Here is a 17843-nt window from a genome sequence, read left to right as displayed (position 1 = left end):
TCTGTCTGTTTGTTCTGATTTCTGAAACGGCTGGACCCATTTTGACGGGACTTTCACTGTCAGATAGCTGATGTAGTAAGGAGTAACTTAGGCTACTTTTATTTTAGAAATTAATTAATAACTTTTCGTACTAAACAATAACTTTTTGTTAAATTTCACACGGACGAAGTGGCGGGCAGTGCTAGTATTGAATAATATCTTAGACTGTTTTAAACATGTTCTGACGTAAAATGCTCAGCCTTATTCATATAGCCTGAAAGCAGAATTTTCGCAATCAAGCCTCTGTATTTAGAGCCTTCGTTCGTAGAAAGGAATTAAACTATGCCAAGCTTCATTTAAGATTATTTTTTAGACTTTTGGTTTGATGCGTGCCGATACAGACAGAAAGACGAACAAAATTAAAAAAAAAATTGTATTACTGTTTCAGCATTGCTTATAAAATACCCGCATATATATTGGTTCCTTATATATTATTTATATTCCTTATAATATTATTTATATTCCTTATATATTCCTTATATGGACTTTGTGTGGCTCCGTTACATGTCGTGTCTAGTGTTAGCAGTCAAACTGTTTGAGTAGATATTTAGGCATGTGCCATAACTGTGTAAATACATACACATACACATATATATTTATACAAATAAATAAAATTGGAGTGTCTGTGTTTAATATTAAAATAACCGTAATAACATTTCTTACAATTTTTGTAAAAAAAAAAAATATTTATTTTATAGCTCTGCGAATTGAACAAAAACTTTTTTGTTAAATTCCATGCGGACGAAGTCACGAGCAAAGCCAGTATATATATAGAAAAAATAATTATATTAAATAACAGAGTTGCTAAGAAGGTCATTTTTTATAAATAACTTAAGTAATTACAATTAATGAAACTCTAAATCTGAACAATACATAATTAAACGTATTTATCACTTCATTATACTAGTGTTGAAGGGCTTTATATCAGTAAATATTCGTTTTGTATTTCAATTAAAACAATTCTGTCGAAATAAATTAAATTTAACATTACTTAATATGATAATTAAATTTCAAATGTGAACATTTTGCTTCAATTATCATAGTTTAATATCATTAACGTAATACTTTTCTTGATAATTGATAGACATTTTCTATTAGTTGAAAACCTATTTTTAGTTGACAATACTTTCTATTAGTTTAAAAACTAGAACTAAAACTAGAACTACTGTTCACAGAAAATTCCGGTAAATTTGACGTTGTGTGTGTTTAAGTCTCAGTTGAATATTAACTCTGTACTCTGTTGTCATATTATTAGAATCTAACTGCTATTAAATACAATTTTGTTATCTGTTATCTTTTGTTGAAGACTTTGATAGAATACCTTTGACAGACAGACTTACCTGTCAAGTCTATTGTGACAGATCGTGACAGGCGAGTGTGGTGTGGCGCTTGTTCAATATATACTGGTAGTTAATTGACTTCTGAACAAATACAATTAAAACTATGTCTACGAATCTATTCACTAAAATTATGTAGAATAAGTTTGTATATTATTACACTATACTGGGTTTTAAGTATTTTAAATCGGGTTGGAGGTTGAAGGCTTTTCTTGTCAGACCACTGCTAAAGTTGCTTTTAACTTTACAATATATTTAAGGTAATTTGAAATCCAGTCATCAAAAATTTAAAATATTTGAATTATTTTATTAAATGTCACGAAAGTAATTTATGTATAAATGTTGTGTTGTGAGACAAGGCGGATTCGCGTGTGTGGGTCTAAATGAGTGGTGCAAGGTCTTCAAATCATGACAAAATTTAAGAAATTAAATTAAGATAACTTCTTGTCAACATAATATAAGAAAATTGAAGAATACGGTACCCAAGTGAGGTAGAACACAGCAGGAATTTTCTGCTCAAAAACTGGAGCAGCCCGACTGGGGTAGTACCTCGACCTTACAGAAGATCACAGCAAAATAATACTGTTTTCAAGCAGTATTGTGTTCCTGTTGGTGAGGAAGGTGACCAGAGCTCCTGGGGGGATTGGGGATTGGGTCGGCAACGCGCTTGCGATGCTTCCGATGTTGCATAAGCTACGGTAATCGATGTTTGATGACGGTGTTTGTCGACCTAGTGGTATAAAAAAAAAGAATAACCTACATAATGAAAATGGATTACATGTACATAATTGTTTTAAATTTCTCCTGTAAAAAAAATACATAGAACTTTTATTACAATGTCACTGTAATAAAAGTTTGCTCAAACAGAACCCATTTTACATGTGTGTTTTTATTAAGAGTAAAGTACCGCGAGACCCTCAATAGTTGACACATTCCATGCAAATCGGTATAACTGATAATAGTTGACAAAAAAGACGCTTGAGGTCGGCAGCTATTCATTTAAAATGAGCTCTTTTGCTCTACAGTAAAGGCAAATCAATCAATCTGCAATGGCGAAAATGACAGTTCCCTTATGGCACAACAGAAAGCCATTAAACCTAATAATAATTAATCAATTAACTTAAACACACATGAGTTCACGCATTTTTGGCGCGAACTTGGGGAGGCCTGTCCAGCAGTGGACTGCAATAGGCTGAAATGATGATGATGATGATGATGAATTAACTTAAATTATTATTACATTTTTATAAATATATTTAAGGTTATGATGGTGCTAAATAATATATAACAACCAAAAACAACGATGTCTTTCGTAGTTTCGTAGCAGTTCCATTGATTTTCGTCATACACACCGACGGTTTACGGATTCGATTCCCGCTCGGGATGGCTAAATGTATTTGAATAGACATTCCTTTCCGGTTTGGATGTCTATCCTTGTGGGTCTCCCCACCGTGCCTCGGAGAGCACGTTAAGCTGTCGGTCCCGGTTGTTAGCATGTACACCTGATAGCGATCGTTACTCATAGTAGGTAATATATCTGCAAATCCGGAGCAGCGTTGTGGATTAAGCTTCCATCCCTATCCTATATGGAAAAAGAAGCTTATAAGCTGTATATTACAGGCTGAATTGTAGTATTTAATAGATAAAATGACTAATTTGAAAACACTATATAAAAGAACAATTTACGGTTGTGATGAGTATATTTCAAGTTACAAGTCCAACAAAAGCTTCAACATAGTAGCGACTCTAAACTCAACCTGTAAAAACATCTACCACCGATGTCGACACAAACATAATAGATCTTCAAGATTTTTAATTTACAAGTGTTCGGAATGTCCTCGTGGCGGTACTTCACCACCCACGCCACACTCTCGTACGCATATGGGAACATGACACCGACACGCTAAATTGACCCTTATATCTACGCATTACTATTAAATAAAATCCAAAATTGAACATCACTACAATTCCTGTTTAACCCGACCGTTTTAATAGCTGTAGTGTCAGATGGTAATGTGTGAAAATAAGGAATATTTAAATGAGTCGGTTAGCACGCGGTATGCGCGCCGCTGCCCGGCTGTCTCGCGGCTCGGTCAACAACCAGCGCGCGGCTAGAAATGAATTACGCGTGTTTACTTTGTGTACGTGTTCAATGTTTACGGGAACAGTTAGACCACCGAAATGTTACCTTTACTAAGCTTTTAAATGTTAAAGCAATTTCACCTTTATTACAATCGAAATAAGATCTAAATTACTAGCTTTAAATGTGTGCCTTTTTCCGTACGTTAGCCATAGTCGGCTTTATGTTAATTCTGACACAGGATACCGATTCTTTCAAGACTAACAATTTGGGATTAAAATATATATTGTTATGTTTTAATCGATTTTTGTAGTTAAGAATCTAAAGCGCTCATCGATTTAATTGACTGTCAATTTGAAAGTCAATCGTTAATTGATTCACTCGAATATTAATATCTCTTAATTAGGTGCGTGTACACAGAAGTGAAGATTAAGAAAATGTAACAAGAAATTAAAAAACACCTGTCTTCCTATTTTATTTATTTATTTTATTTTTAATTCTTCAAAAAAAAAAAAACAGCCTTTTCAAATAGGCCCCAAGAGCACTTTCGAATCGTCATTTTACAAATTAAAACTTTAAAAGTAAATTATTATATTTGTAAAAGTGAAGCTACCACCGATTCGGAATGTAGATTCTGCAGAGAAGAATCGGCAAGAAACTCCGCAGTTACTCTTTTGGAAAATAATATCTTCTTCTAAATATGTATGTATATATCTTTTTGTGTTGCTTTTATAAACTTATTCACTGGCGGTATAGTTAAGGTTCATACCGAAACATAAAACTATAGTAATTCTAGGAGATTTAGTTCTAAAGAGAGTGAAAACTGATGAGATTTATCCAGATAGGTCTGACTTTTACTTAACTGCATGAGTTTGAGAGTACAAATTTTTATACACATTGCATGAAATCCTCCAAATTCAACGAAACAAGTGTTCTTTAGAGCACTTGACTGAAGTAAACCTTCTTTACTTGCCCTTACAGTAATATACGAAACGTAACTTTCTCTCTTTCCATCTTTAGTAAGTTATATCTCCCTTTCAACTTCCGTTAGCCTCGACCGATCACACTTTTCGTAACGCTCTCGTTACGCAGTCACCTAGTCAAGCGTGCGTAAAGAAGTTTTACTTCAAAATGGATTTGTTTTAGCAAGTTACCACACGTTTTTGCGTGTGTTGCTTTATAATAATACAGAAAAGATGATATTAAATAAAGAGGTCCTGTAATTTTTCGCGCCACAAGAACCCGCGTAAACCAGTCCAGCGGGATCGAGTCGCTCGTGCAACATGAAACAATTACGAATTAAGATGTCCGTATCGTCATAAACAGTTACGGCGAATGTCATGTTGAAGACTTGCAGTATGGTTGTTGCTAATTTAAAATTTTCTTTTACTTCTGTTTAAAAAATGCATACGTGCAATAAAATAAAATAACGATGCAATAGGTTTAAGGGGAGCTGGTGGTATGTGTCGTAGGGTAAGAAACTGCTTGGTCAGTCGCTGATAAGTTAATAACAGATTACTTTGGCATTGTCTAGAGTCAAGAAAGCTACAATATAATAACGTATACCTATAAAAAATGTATATCACACAATCTAAAATATAAACAATCGTATATAGGAGGAATGTGCAAAGCAAAATTTAAACGGCATAATACGTGATTAAATAATGAATGTGCTATAAAAAGTTTGCTTGGGGTCTCTCTCAAAGACATATTCAGACGTGAGAATACCCGCGAACGAACGAAAGTAACCGACATAGTATGTAGAATAAGCAAGTTGAAGTGGTAGTAAGCTGGTCACCTGTGTCACAGGACCGATAGTCTTTGGGGCAGACGTGTCCTGGAGCGGAAACCACTTGTGGACCAGTGTGGTCCTCCGGCTCGCTAAACGGATCTACGTAAGGTCGCCGGTGAGGGCTGGTTGAAGACTGTGGATAATGAGAGAAAAGGGAAGTTTGGCGCGAACTTGAGGAGGCCTACGTCCAGCAGTGGACTACGATAGGCTAAAGCATAGAATAGCAAATAATGGATATAATTAATAAGTAATAATATAATCATTTAAGAATATTGAAGTAGCAAATATACAAGGTCTAATAGGTCTGTCACGTTGTGTTAGTAAAATCAATTTCCCTTCACGTTTAATTACAAGCGACACGTTGCCGACACACGAGACAAAATAAACAAAATATATACAGTTAACTTCTGAACGGAACTCCAACACGTAATTGAACCCGTGACACGAAATAAATTAGAAAGTGCGTTTAAGAAGAGAACCTCAAACTTCACATAAGTCATTGGAAACCGCGTGTCATTACCGTAAAGCCTCGCGCGGACTGCGCGTCTAGTGAGAGTCAGGTCTACGGTTCAGCCTGTAACTTGCCACTGCTAGGTATATACTTCTTTCTCCATCTTAGAGAAGGATTGGAGCTTAATCCACCATGCTGCATCGTTGCGGTTTGGCAAAAATGTTCCCTACTATGGGTAACGATCGCTATCAGGTATTTATGATAACCACCGGGTTTGACGGCTTTGCGTGCTCTTCAAGGCACGGTGGGGAGACTCACAAGGACAGACATCCAAACCGGACAGACATATTTGTGCAAATACAAATATCCATCCCGAGCGGGAATCGCAAACAGCACCAGAGCAGGTGACGGTACATACGTGTCCATTTGTATATTATGTAAACTGAAAGACTGCTAGGGTTCTATTCCTGAGTAGTGATCTATTGCCATCAGCAGTGAAAATATAGGCATTATAACCTTATGGTCATTTAAAAGATTATAAAATAAAATATAAAAGGTAATGTATACCTACCATATCTTGCTAGTTAGTTCTAAGCTTTATTACAATATTTCTCGTATTGTCCAAAAAAGAGTTGCAGTCAGGGATTTAATGGCTGATCAAAAATTATTCATTTTGCGTAACAAAAATAATGTATTTTATGTAATGTAGGTTATTATTATTAAACAGTCGCCACTAAATATTTTATAGCGAATTAAAAAATTATAAGCATATCTTAAAAATTTAGAATTTCGTCTCGGATTTAAGCATTTTGTCTAAAATCCACGTGTAACATACACTCAATCATTACTGCGTAGTTTGTACGTGGCCTTAAATATCGGTGCTGACTTGCGGTTTCCGCAGAAACGATCTGACTCGCCGTGGAAAACATCGGTAAGTCAGCCGGAAAATTAGAATCTGTACGCTCCGAGCTTGTTTACTGTTTAACTAATTTCTATGTAAACAATCCGTTTGATTTACATTTAATAGAAAATATATGTATATTCGTAGTTGAATGGACAATCAAACAATTCATATAAGTAATTACGTGGACTTTAACCTTAAAAATTGCAAGGTCTTGCTGGCAATACTGAATTTACAAAAAATCGATAATGTAAAAAAAAACCCTCTCTTCCCGTGGGTGTCGTACGAGGCAATTAAGGGATAACACAGTTCCACTACCCTCTTGGAACTTAAAAAGCCGACCGATGGCGGGATAACCATCCAACTAACAACGAAGACGGGCAGCAGCGTTTTCGGGGCGACAAAGCCAGCCGTGGTGACTATTGGTAAAACACATGAGTACACGCCATTTTTGACGGGAACTTGTGAAGGCCTATGTCCAGCAGTGGACTGCAATAGGCTGAAATGATGAAAAAAAAATCTCAACTAATCTTAAGAAGTGGACACCTAAATATGTGTCAGCTAACGCAGCTAATTCCTGTGTTCACTGCATTAATCCATCATCACGGACTACCAATCTTTATTAATTAACTAGCTGTGCCTGTGACTTCATCCGCGTTTTGGTTATTTACAAGTTCAACTTGATTCTTTTACGAGAACAGCACTTTAGACCAGCAGTCCAAAGACTGCACAGAAAGGCTATGGTCTGTATTATTATATATATTTTTTTATCTGTACATTTTTCATTTGTTTTCGAAAAGATGAACTCTTGTCCTGTAGTAGTTTATTTACCGTTCGTAACAGTACAATAAGATCCTAGTCAAAGAATCCAAATATTATTCGAGTATATCAACTATCATCAATCCATTGAATACATTAATACTTATATTTATACTACATATATATATTTGTATTTGTGTATAGTATGCCGTGTGGTGTCGGCCGAGTAGAATAGCACCACCCCCTTTCTTCCCGTTAGGGTCGTAAAAGGCGACCGAGGGATAATCCTGGCTCAAAATCATCAGAGTCCTGGAGAAGGAAAACTTCATTTGAAACTCGGAATGGGGTCTCCGTCAAGCTTTCGTGGCATAGCTCTAAAATGCGAAAGAACCTGCAGCTGAATCCTGCAGCCGAAGTGGCTCCACACGTATCGACTCGTCGTTCCTGTGGGCCTAGCCTGTGAGGTCGAGAGGGTGGCGCAGAGCTTAGGCAACTCTGCGTTTTCCTGAAGAGAGTCCTAGGTAACAGTGTCTTTCTGACACTGTCTAAATCGTCTGCAATAGACGGATTAAGGCCAATGATGTGTATAGTGCCACGAGTGAAATTGAAACCGCAATGCTTGGTGGAGTAACTAATTACAGTAACCACTGCACTAATTAATCTATCTTCATATATTTGTATCATTTTCAACTTATATTAGAATCCAATTATTTTAATGAAACTTTTAAATTCCGCGGAGCTAAATACTCATTATGGCACGAAGTGAGCTTGGCGCTTTAAGATGCTTTTAAATAATTATAAAATGGGTCATATAACGGAAATGTGAACGGGTTCTGTAGGATTAATATCGATTACATATTTCTTTCGGCTAATGTTATGGTTATACTGATCAAAGCTTTATGAAAGCCTGTTAATTTGTACACACACTACTATGATAAAGCTGAAGATTTTGAGTGTTTGTTTGTTTGTTTGCTTGAACGCGCTGATCTCAGGAACTACTGGTCCGATTTGGAAAATTCTTTCAGTGTTAGATAGCTCATTTATCGAGGAAGGCTATAGACTCATGTCAGCACGCTAAGACCAATAGGATCAGAGTGCAAGTGAAGAATAGTATAGTATAGTATATTCACATTTTGTCAAAAACATTTGTGACTATACACTTTATCAATCTATGAATATCATTCATTTGATTTGATAAGCGAATACAACAATCCTGCTTACCTTGCTTGTGACTATGGGCAAAATAAATGAGTTAACGAAATTTTCTGGCGCGAAGTGGAGGCCTATGTCCAGTAGTGGAGTGCGATAGTTTGAAGTGATGATGGAGTGATTGATATAAATGAACATATTTAAAGTACTTACCGTGTCAGTCATGTTTAAAATCGCTAGATATAGACTTTCTACCTTCCATCCTTCTCGCCACACTCACGAGAGGAAACCAGCACTTACCCTAAAATACTAAAATACCTCCAGCCCGGGTCGTGACTCGGCGTGCGTGCGTAGATTAAGTTGCGGGATGTAATTAGTGTAGCCGGGATAATCGCACACTGTCCATAAATAAGAAAAAATGAGCAAAATACCGGCCTCGGTGTTGTATACCATTATATATCTGATGATTGTATGAGAGTATGGTTTTAATATCAGAAAATTAAAGGTTTGTATCGATAGGAATTTCTTCATAGTGTGGAGCTTTTTACACTCCTTTTTTATTAAAAATCATATTTTATTACGCTTTTTTTAGATTTTATATATACAGCAACATTAATAGCTTCATAAACCTAATCAAAAGTTTTCACAAAAAAAACTGTCAACAAATAAGGCAACTCTCTAAGCTATAAAAAAATATTTCAACTGTCAACAAATAAGGCAACTTTCTAAGTTATTAATACACTGAGCTGAAAGATTAAGTCGTTGATTCTTACATTATAGATACAGCGGTCTAAAATTTCAAGTCGAATCACCATCAGTGTTTTCTTTAGACTCAATTTTTTTTTTATTAAATTATTCAAAAAGGAAACGACCAAATAATTTTGATGAAATTCCTCTAAAACTTTCGTTAAAATGTGGTGTCGGTGTTTTGCTTTAAGGAAAAACAATAAAAATGTGTATAATACGTAAATACATAACAAGTAGTAACTCCTCGCCTTATTGCCTCCACTGGTGACAAAAGGGTTGGTGCATTTTTTGCCCAGAGAATCGGCATAGCGATTCAACGGGGAAATACTGCCAGCATTCTTGACACAATTCCACGCGGACATGATTTATACCAAAACTATCTGTAAATATTTAGTTCTTAAGTTCTGAATTGTAAATATGTATAATGTTTAATAAACTATTGTTATTTAGTAGTGATAATTATGATAATTATATCATTGTTTATTTAAAAGGTAGCTTAAGTATATTTATACAACGTTAATACTAACATAACATATCGATGTTATTTGCTCTTTGTATACAAACTTAAAGAAAACATTATATTCTGATATAAAAGTTGATTTAATGCACAGGTGGAGAACAATAGTATCTGTTATCTGTATGTTCATAGTAAACACAAACACAAGTCAACACAAGAAAGAGTGAGGGACATACAAACATACTCTATGTAACGGTCCTAACAAAAAATCATAGCACAGTAATGAGGCTTTCGAAATCTCTGCGGGCATCAATATTTTACTAACAAAATATTTTTCTGTTACAGGTACAATACGAGTGCAAGGAGAAATCGACTTCAAATCAAGTACAATACAGTGTAAAATTGTTTGCAAGACCACAGTGTTACATACCCATCATACATAGTAATTTTAGCTCATACGTCAAACATTAAACACATTTCAAAACTATTACGATACCAAAATAAAAATACTCAGCGAGTAATGAAGCGTTGAACACGCAAGGTGTATTTATCTCGGATGGGTTGGCCGTCATCATCGCCTCTATTGTAAACCGACGGGTCAGAGGAGGTTGCAGTACCCGTTAACTGTTGGTTTCGTATAATCGGTTAATAGTCACGAGATATCGTGTGAGAAAAATCGAATAGTTTATTGTACTGTATTGGTAATTTTAATTGTTAACGAAATAAAAGGATACCATATGAATCCAATATCTATTAATTTAAAAAAAATACAGAAAAATTTAAATACTTACATCTAAGAGGCTTTTAACAATAAGCGATTGATTAAGCATATTATTATTTATTAAATTTAAACGTTTATACTAATATTATAAAATGGTAAATTTAGATTTTTTGTTTGTTTGTATTGTCTACCAGATGCAGACAGATAGCGGAATGTTACGTTATCACTAAGTAACATAGGCTGTATTTTAACGAAAACGTAACAGCGAAAATCGAGGGAAAGCGTGTATTTAATCATTCAATAAATTATTTCCTGACAACGATTTGATTCTTGAAATCAATTATTTTGAATGATAGCCCAATTTGTGAATAGTTTAGTACTAAAATCGTTAAATGGAATATAACCCGCGGCCATCATTGTGGCTTCCATTGTTGCATAGGCTTACAATAATAAAACTAATTAAATTATTTGTCGACGGAGCTCGTCGATAGCTTCTTGAATTTAATTAAAAGATAAAAGCAAACCAGTTTGTTTATGACTATATTTGTTAATTTTAAAGTTTTTACATCGCTATATAAAATTATGAAATAGTTATCGTTAAAATTAATTTGGTATAAAATGGTTTTGATATGTGTTTCACAATCAATAAACATTAAAAGTTATTAAATGATATATATGAATAAATATTCCGCCGGAAATAACGCTGTGTTAGTTCCAGGTGAGCAAGATGTCCTTGTCGATAAGTGCCATTTGTAAACAGTTAAAATAACACAAATGTCTAAAAATATTAAACAAACAAAATATTAAAAGAACACCGCGTTTTTAACATTTTAACAATTTGAAGTGTGAAGTTGTCAACGCTTAGTGTAAACTGTTACAAACCAAACAAATTGATCAGTGATCGCGTGAGTGTTTTGTGACGTTGATTGATACAACATTGGTTCGAAAATTGGTCCAGTATTTTGCCCATATAGTGCTGAGGTTTTGACTACATTGGTCCAAATAATTTTGGCAAAATAGAGCATAGTAAATCGAGATTGCCAATATCCAAATAATTTTGGCCAAATAGTGCTGAGTGTATAATTAGCAAGATTGGTCGAAATAGTGCAGAATCATTTTGGCGAACTAGTGCTTAGTAATTCGTGATCTAATAGTTATCAAATAGTGCAGTGTTTGTGAACGTGAGGTTGTTTTGAAGTGATGTTCGTGGTGCGATGAAGCGCAGTAAGTCGTACACGTGGCTGTCAGGGCTCCTGAAGCCTAAGCCCGAGGAGGACGAGTGGGGCGCCGGCCCCTGGGTGCGGGCTGAGGTTCTGCAACACGACAGGTGAGCATATTTAGAAATAACATAATTTGTCATAACTCGAAACTTAATTAATTAAGTAAAGATTTAATTGTATTTTTCTGCTAATTTAATTATCCATATACATTATAATGATAAAAGATATAGATTAAATGAGTTTAAACGATTTATTTATATTTTAATTTATTACGTTTGCGTTGTTGACTATTATCGCCGTTAAATATGACGCTATCTTTACTACCGGTGGCTGACAACAGAGAATTTATAGACCGGGTACTTAAAGTAACTTTTTGTTTGATACAGTATAAATGTACGATTTATTTTTGAGCTACCCACACATTAGGGAATTCTAAACAATTATTAATATCATATTAAAAAATCGACCGTTCCAGCGGGGATCGAACCTGCCTGCTGTAACCGAATATAAAATCATCATATCAAAAATTTCAATGCCGCGGGTACATCGTTCCATAGTTTAATTGGCTAGAGCACCGACACGGTCAGTCGGAGATGCAGGTTCGGTCCCCGCTGGAACGGTCGATTTTTTAATTTGATATTGATAATTGCTTAGTGTATATGTTGTAGTTTATCAAGAGGTATACGTAACAATATTTATATTTATATAAACGCTTTAAATAAAGGTAGCTACTCTTACAATTTATATTTATTTTAGCATTCCATTTCATTTTTTATATTTAAGCATTCCATTTCGTGAATGCGATCTCATCAATGCCTAATATTATCATCATTACAACACATTGACAGACGTATCCGTACAAAACAAAATACCCGAAAAGCTGTCTCAAAACTAGTTTTAATTTCTTGTGACGTTGAAATAGTTTGCATAAAATTACGATCGATCATCATTATCTATTGCTTTATAGCAGTTGTCAATTTATTAAAAATATATCTTTTTATATTTAATGCTACGTTCATGGACTTTATTAATAGTCCAAATGTCACAAATTCAAATCGTCTAGAACTCGAGTTTCTTTCTGTTGTAAATTATGATCTTCTCAACAATGAGACGAATAGGATTCATCGAGAGGTATTAGACGATATCTGCGAATATGACATGGTCATTAACACTATTATTAAAACGTAAAACAGGATGTTTACCAGGTTTATCGTTAGTCATTCTAAGTAATAAATATATATGTACTTATAAGTATGAGTATTGCAACCGCCATGATCACGGGTACACTAAAATCTTTAGGGTTAATATTAAAAATATTTACGGACAGCTATGTCAATCCACGGAACCTCCGTACTTCGGCTAATTCACTTCGTAGAAATTTTTTACTAGCAAAATTGCGCTAAAAATTGGAACATTCCAGATTCACCGTCTCGTTAATAGACAGTAGTGTCTAAGAAAAAGTTTTAACCAATTTATTAGACAAAGACAGGTGTAATAGTAGAAAAAATATCATGTATATATCTATACTAATATTATAAAACTGAAGAATTTGTTTGTTTGTTTGAACGCGTTAATCTCAGCAACTGCGGGTCAGATTTGAAAAATTCTTTCAGTGATAAATAACCCATTTATCGAGGAAGGCTATAGGCTATATATCATAACGCTGAGATCAATATGAGCTGAGCATCAATGAAGAACGTTTCAAAATCGGTTTTTTCCTTTTGAGAGTTTCCGCTGCGTGACCTGCCTAAACAGTAAAAGTTTTGCAAAAATCATGTTTAACAGAATTGTTCCTATTCCACGCGGACGAAGTCGCAGGCAGAAGCTAGTTAGTAATAAAGTCATAGTGATCGCTGTCCTAACACGCGCGAGTCACCCGCGGCGCTTTGAGCGCTCGCGTTGAAAGTATTGTGTATCATAATTTTGACTGCACGGATCGCTTCATCCCGCTAATGACCTCCCTGACCTCGACCTATCATCAGAGGTTAAGCCTTTGTTAGATGACCTACACTGGAGTTATTGTTGTGTACGTACAGGGCTTATTTGCGCTTAAATAAATGTAGAATGAAATATATTTCGTTCAGAACTTTGATGGGATTGCATATTTAGGCTTTTTTTATTAAGTGATATATCCACAGACTTTTAATGCTTTTGTTATTCCATATTTTTCCATATTTTTTTTTTTGTTTTGTTGTACGTTTGCATCCTCTTTAACCGACTTCCAAAAAAGGAGGAGGTTCTCAATTCGACTATATTTTTTTTTTTTTTTTTATGTATGTTACATCAGAACTTTTGACCAGGTACATTTCGACAAATTTTGTTTTAATCGAAAGGTGGTGTGTGCCAATTGGTCCCATTTAAATTTATTTGAGATCTAACAACTACTTTTCGAGTTAAATCTAATAATGCGTTTTTACTTGACGCTTTTTTCGTCGACCTACGTTGTATTATACCGTATAACTTTCTACTGGATGTACCGATTTTGATAATTCTTTTTTTGTTGGAAAGGGGATATCCCTAGTTTGGTAACATGATAAGGAAACCAGGATCTGATGATGGGATTTCAGAGAAATCGAGGGAAACTTTCGAAAATCCGTAATAACTTTTTACTGGGTGTACCGATTTTGATAATTTTTAATTTAATCGAAAGCTGATGTTTATAATGTGGTCACATCATAGATCAAGTAAAAAAAGTAGATAATGCGCGGCCTTTGTTGTTACTGAAGCCACAAAACTCGGCTCCTTCAAGTAAACACACGCGCTCACGCACACATATGCATCAAACTACGCTCATTTTCGTTAGTATCTCACGGGGCCTCGTACAGTAACTTTGCCTTCAAAATGCCGTTCTTATGTAATTAAATGGTGCAAAAACAATACCAAAGTGAATAAAAAGTCTGAAGAAATATTGTTTCACACGTAAGTACATACAAAACTTTATATTTCTTGTTATTCCTAAATAATATTGAGGTTATTCGGAACTTATAATTTCGATGTCCCGAAATGACGTACCGAGGGAGTGTTACCAGTAATTTTAATTTCCATCAGCCCAAAATGCGGGTAAGTAAATTGTAGGCAATCATAGAAAAATAATTAAGTAGAAAGTGGACAACATTATTGTTTTTTTTTTTATTGTGTGATTTTTATGTTTTTCCTAAATTGAAGTCAAGTTAAATATGAATTTTTAACTCGTTTGTTTCTGTTTAAATTTGTGAATTAACTACTCATATTTTACTACTAAATATCATGGTTTTAGGTTTCCAAAGAATATTTTAATAGGAGATGAATGGGTAGCTGCTTTACGACTGAGCCGAAATGAACTACAACGACAGCCATCCTCATCTAGTTGGTTTGTTCAAACCAATTTGATAAAGCTGACATGTACAGTACAAAACGTGGACTTCGCAGAGTACCATCAAGTACATACTGCTACTTACTACTGCGTATTTTAATGTTATATTTTTTGTTCTAGGACCTACCGGATGAGTCTAAATCAGTCCTTAACCAAGATCCAATCTTTGATACACCTAGAAAACATAAACTAAGAGAAAAGTTAAAAAAACAAAAACTTAATTTAAAAAAAAAATGTAAAAATAAAATCAATTTATTACAGCAAAGAGTTAGACGTCTTTAAAGCAGGAACTTGTCCCTCAGAGGAATCATCAATTACTTAAAAACGCAAGTTTTCATTGACACAGATTTATATAATTAAATAAATCAAAACGCGGCTACAATAGATTTATGTAACAATTTGAATCGAAAAAGGGAGTAAATATATTTAAAACTATAAGCAGGTTTTTATTTCCACATACCCATTTTACCTATATTAAATTAATTGTTTAATAAAAATTTTAGGGATTTTTTAAAAAAAGTGTCAACACTTCACTCACTCACACATCTTTAAAAAAGTGGCTTCACTTTTCTGTTCTAGGTGCGTTATCTATTTTTTTTACTTTATCTATGGGTCACATATAAATTTTATCGAGATCTGATAACTACTTTTTGAGAAATATTTGATAACGCGTAGTTGCTTGACTATTTTTTCGTCGATCTACGTTGTATTACTTGTCGATGTAATTGAAGTCGGTTTTTTTTTCGTTTGCGAGCAAACACAATTATTGTATTTCCTCGTCCTTGTTGAAAATTGTGTACAATGTGTTTTCTTTTTATATCATTTTAACCTGATGCAGTGTGTTTTTCACAAATAAATTTATTATTATTATTATTATTATTATTATTATTATTATTATTATTATTATTATTATTTAGGCTAGTTTTTTTTTACTTCAGCCTGTAATATCCCACTGCTGGGCATAGGCCTCTTTCCTCATAGGAGAAGGATCTTAATCCACCACGCTGCTCCAATGCGGGTTGGCGAATATACTCCCTACTATGCGTAACGATCGCTATCAAGAGTACATAACACTAGTTTTTGTGATAAAATAATATTAATTATGTCAATCAATATTAAATATTGTAAGGATTTACGACTTTGCGATTAATAAGTCAAAAATCAAAAATCAAAATCAAAAACAGCTTTATTCAATAGGCTCCAAGAGCACTTTCGAATCGTCATTTTACAAATTAGAACTTTAAAAATAAATTATTACATTTGTAGAAGTAGAGCTACCACCGATTCGGAATGTAGATTTTGCAGAGAAGAATCGGCAAGAAACTGATATTGATTGATTGTGATATTTTTACTCGTAGGCCAGATATATTTCTTCGTAATCGATAAATTTTAAATACACTGTTTACAATTGCGACATACAATACTGACATACCATCGAAACATTACTCACAATAACGAATCTGTAACCATAAATGTCTAATAAAGCATAATAATCTGAACCAGCCGCATGACAACCCAGTACTTACTTAAACATAAATTCAGATTTCTTTGAATAATTGTACAGAACTTAATAAAAAGACGTACAAAGATGTTATTTGAGAAGTGAATTGACATCAAGTACAGATACGCGCAACGATACGGGCACTCAGTCCTAAGCCCCCAGTCCTCAGCACTTCGTGCTCAGTGCGAGTGGAGACAGGTGTAGGGTTGCGTCCATTGTCCGGTGAGTACGACTTGTGTGACCACAATGCAACTGGTCTGAACTGCTCTGTAGGGTACAAGTGGATTTATAAGTGATTATGATATATTTATATATTTGTTACGATGTGTGTTACCTTTAAAATTGGCAAACAGAAAACGTTGTGTATGAAGATACTTATTATATATGTATTTACTTATTTATATTAAGTAAATATACAGTGACAAGATTTTAATGTTACGAAAACAACTTTTAGCCGATACATAATAAATAAATAACACCTATGTAAGTCAATGAGAGATAATAATAAATAAAATCTCAACAAAAAAGTGAAACAAAATAACGATTTAATACTTAGCTGTTGTCGATTATGGGCTAAAGTTACTTAGATTATTCTGGATTGATTAACATCTGATAAAACATATCAAAGGATCAATAATAAAAAGCATTTGAACTTCCGATTGCAATTTTGTAAACATTTATAAACACTTCGAATATTAATTAGACGCACATTTTCTAAAGATGTCATCTTTCAGCGGTGAACACAAAATAAACTGGAACATCATAAATGTCAATAAAATTAAAGATTAACAACATTAAAGTACCAGCCACCAAACTGTCCCTTGTCTCAGCTACAATTTACCATTTCTCTACAATCCAGTTCATTCAAACGCCGAGCGCTCATAGATTACTAGTTTATTTACCATTTGGCCAGAGGCTTCGAATTGAAATCTCTAACCACAAACGGACGCGTAAAATTTACAGTATGATACATACAAACGATAATAACCCTTGTGACTTTACAATAAAAACGGAAACAGCTTGAAGAATTTTAAACTTTTTAGTGCCATCACTAACCACTAACCGACGGCCAGGTTGTACTCTCATTTAAACCGTGATATCAACAGTCTAAAATCACCCTTATTGGCTGTAAGTTATGAACTAAAGTAGCTTGAAGATTTTTTCGTGTTGGTGGGAAATTCCGTCATAGTATTCGATTGAAAGGGAATAATTGAAAAGGTATTAATGTTGGTGTCGAAGGAAATTCGTTCTGACCGCAACTTTGCTGCTGCGGTCGGCGGGTGTAGGTAACTCACTTGTAGGAAGAATGGAAGGTGAAATGTACCACGACAGTCCAT

This window comes from Melitaea cinxia, chromosome 17 (assembly GCF_905220565.1).
Source record: "Melitaea cinxia chromosome 17, ilMelCinx1.1, whole genome shotgun sequence".
Classification (NCBI taxonomy): domain Eukaryota; kingdom Metazoa; phylum Arthropoda; class Insecta; order Lepidoptera; family Nymphalidae; genus Melitaea; species Melitaea cinxia.
Note: the sequence above shows the minus strand (reverse complement) of the source record.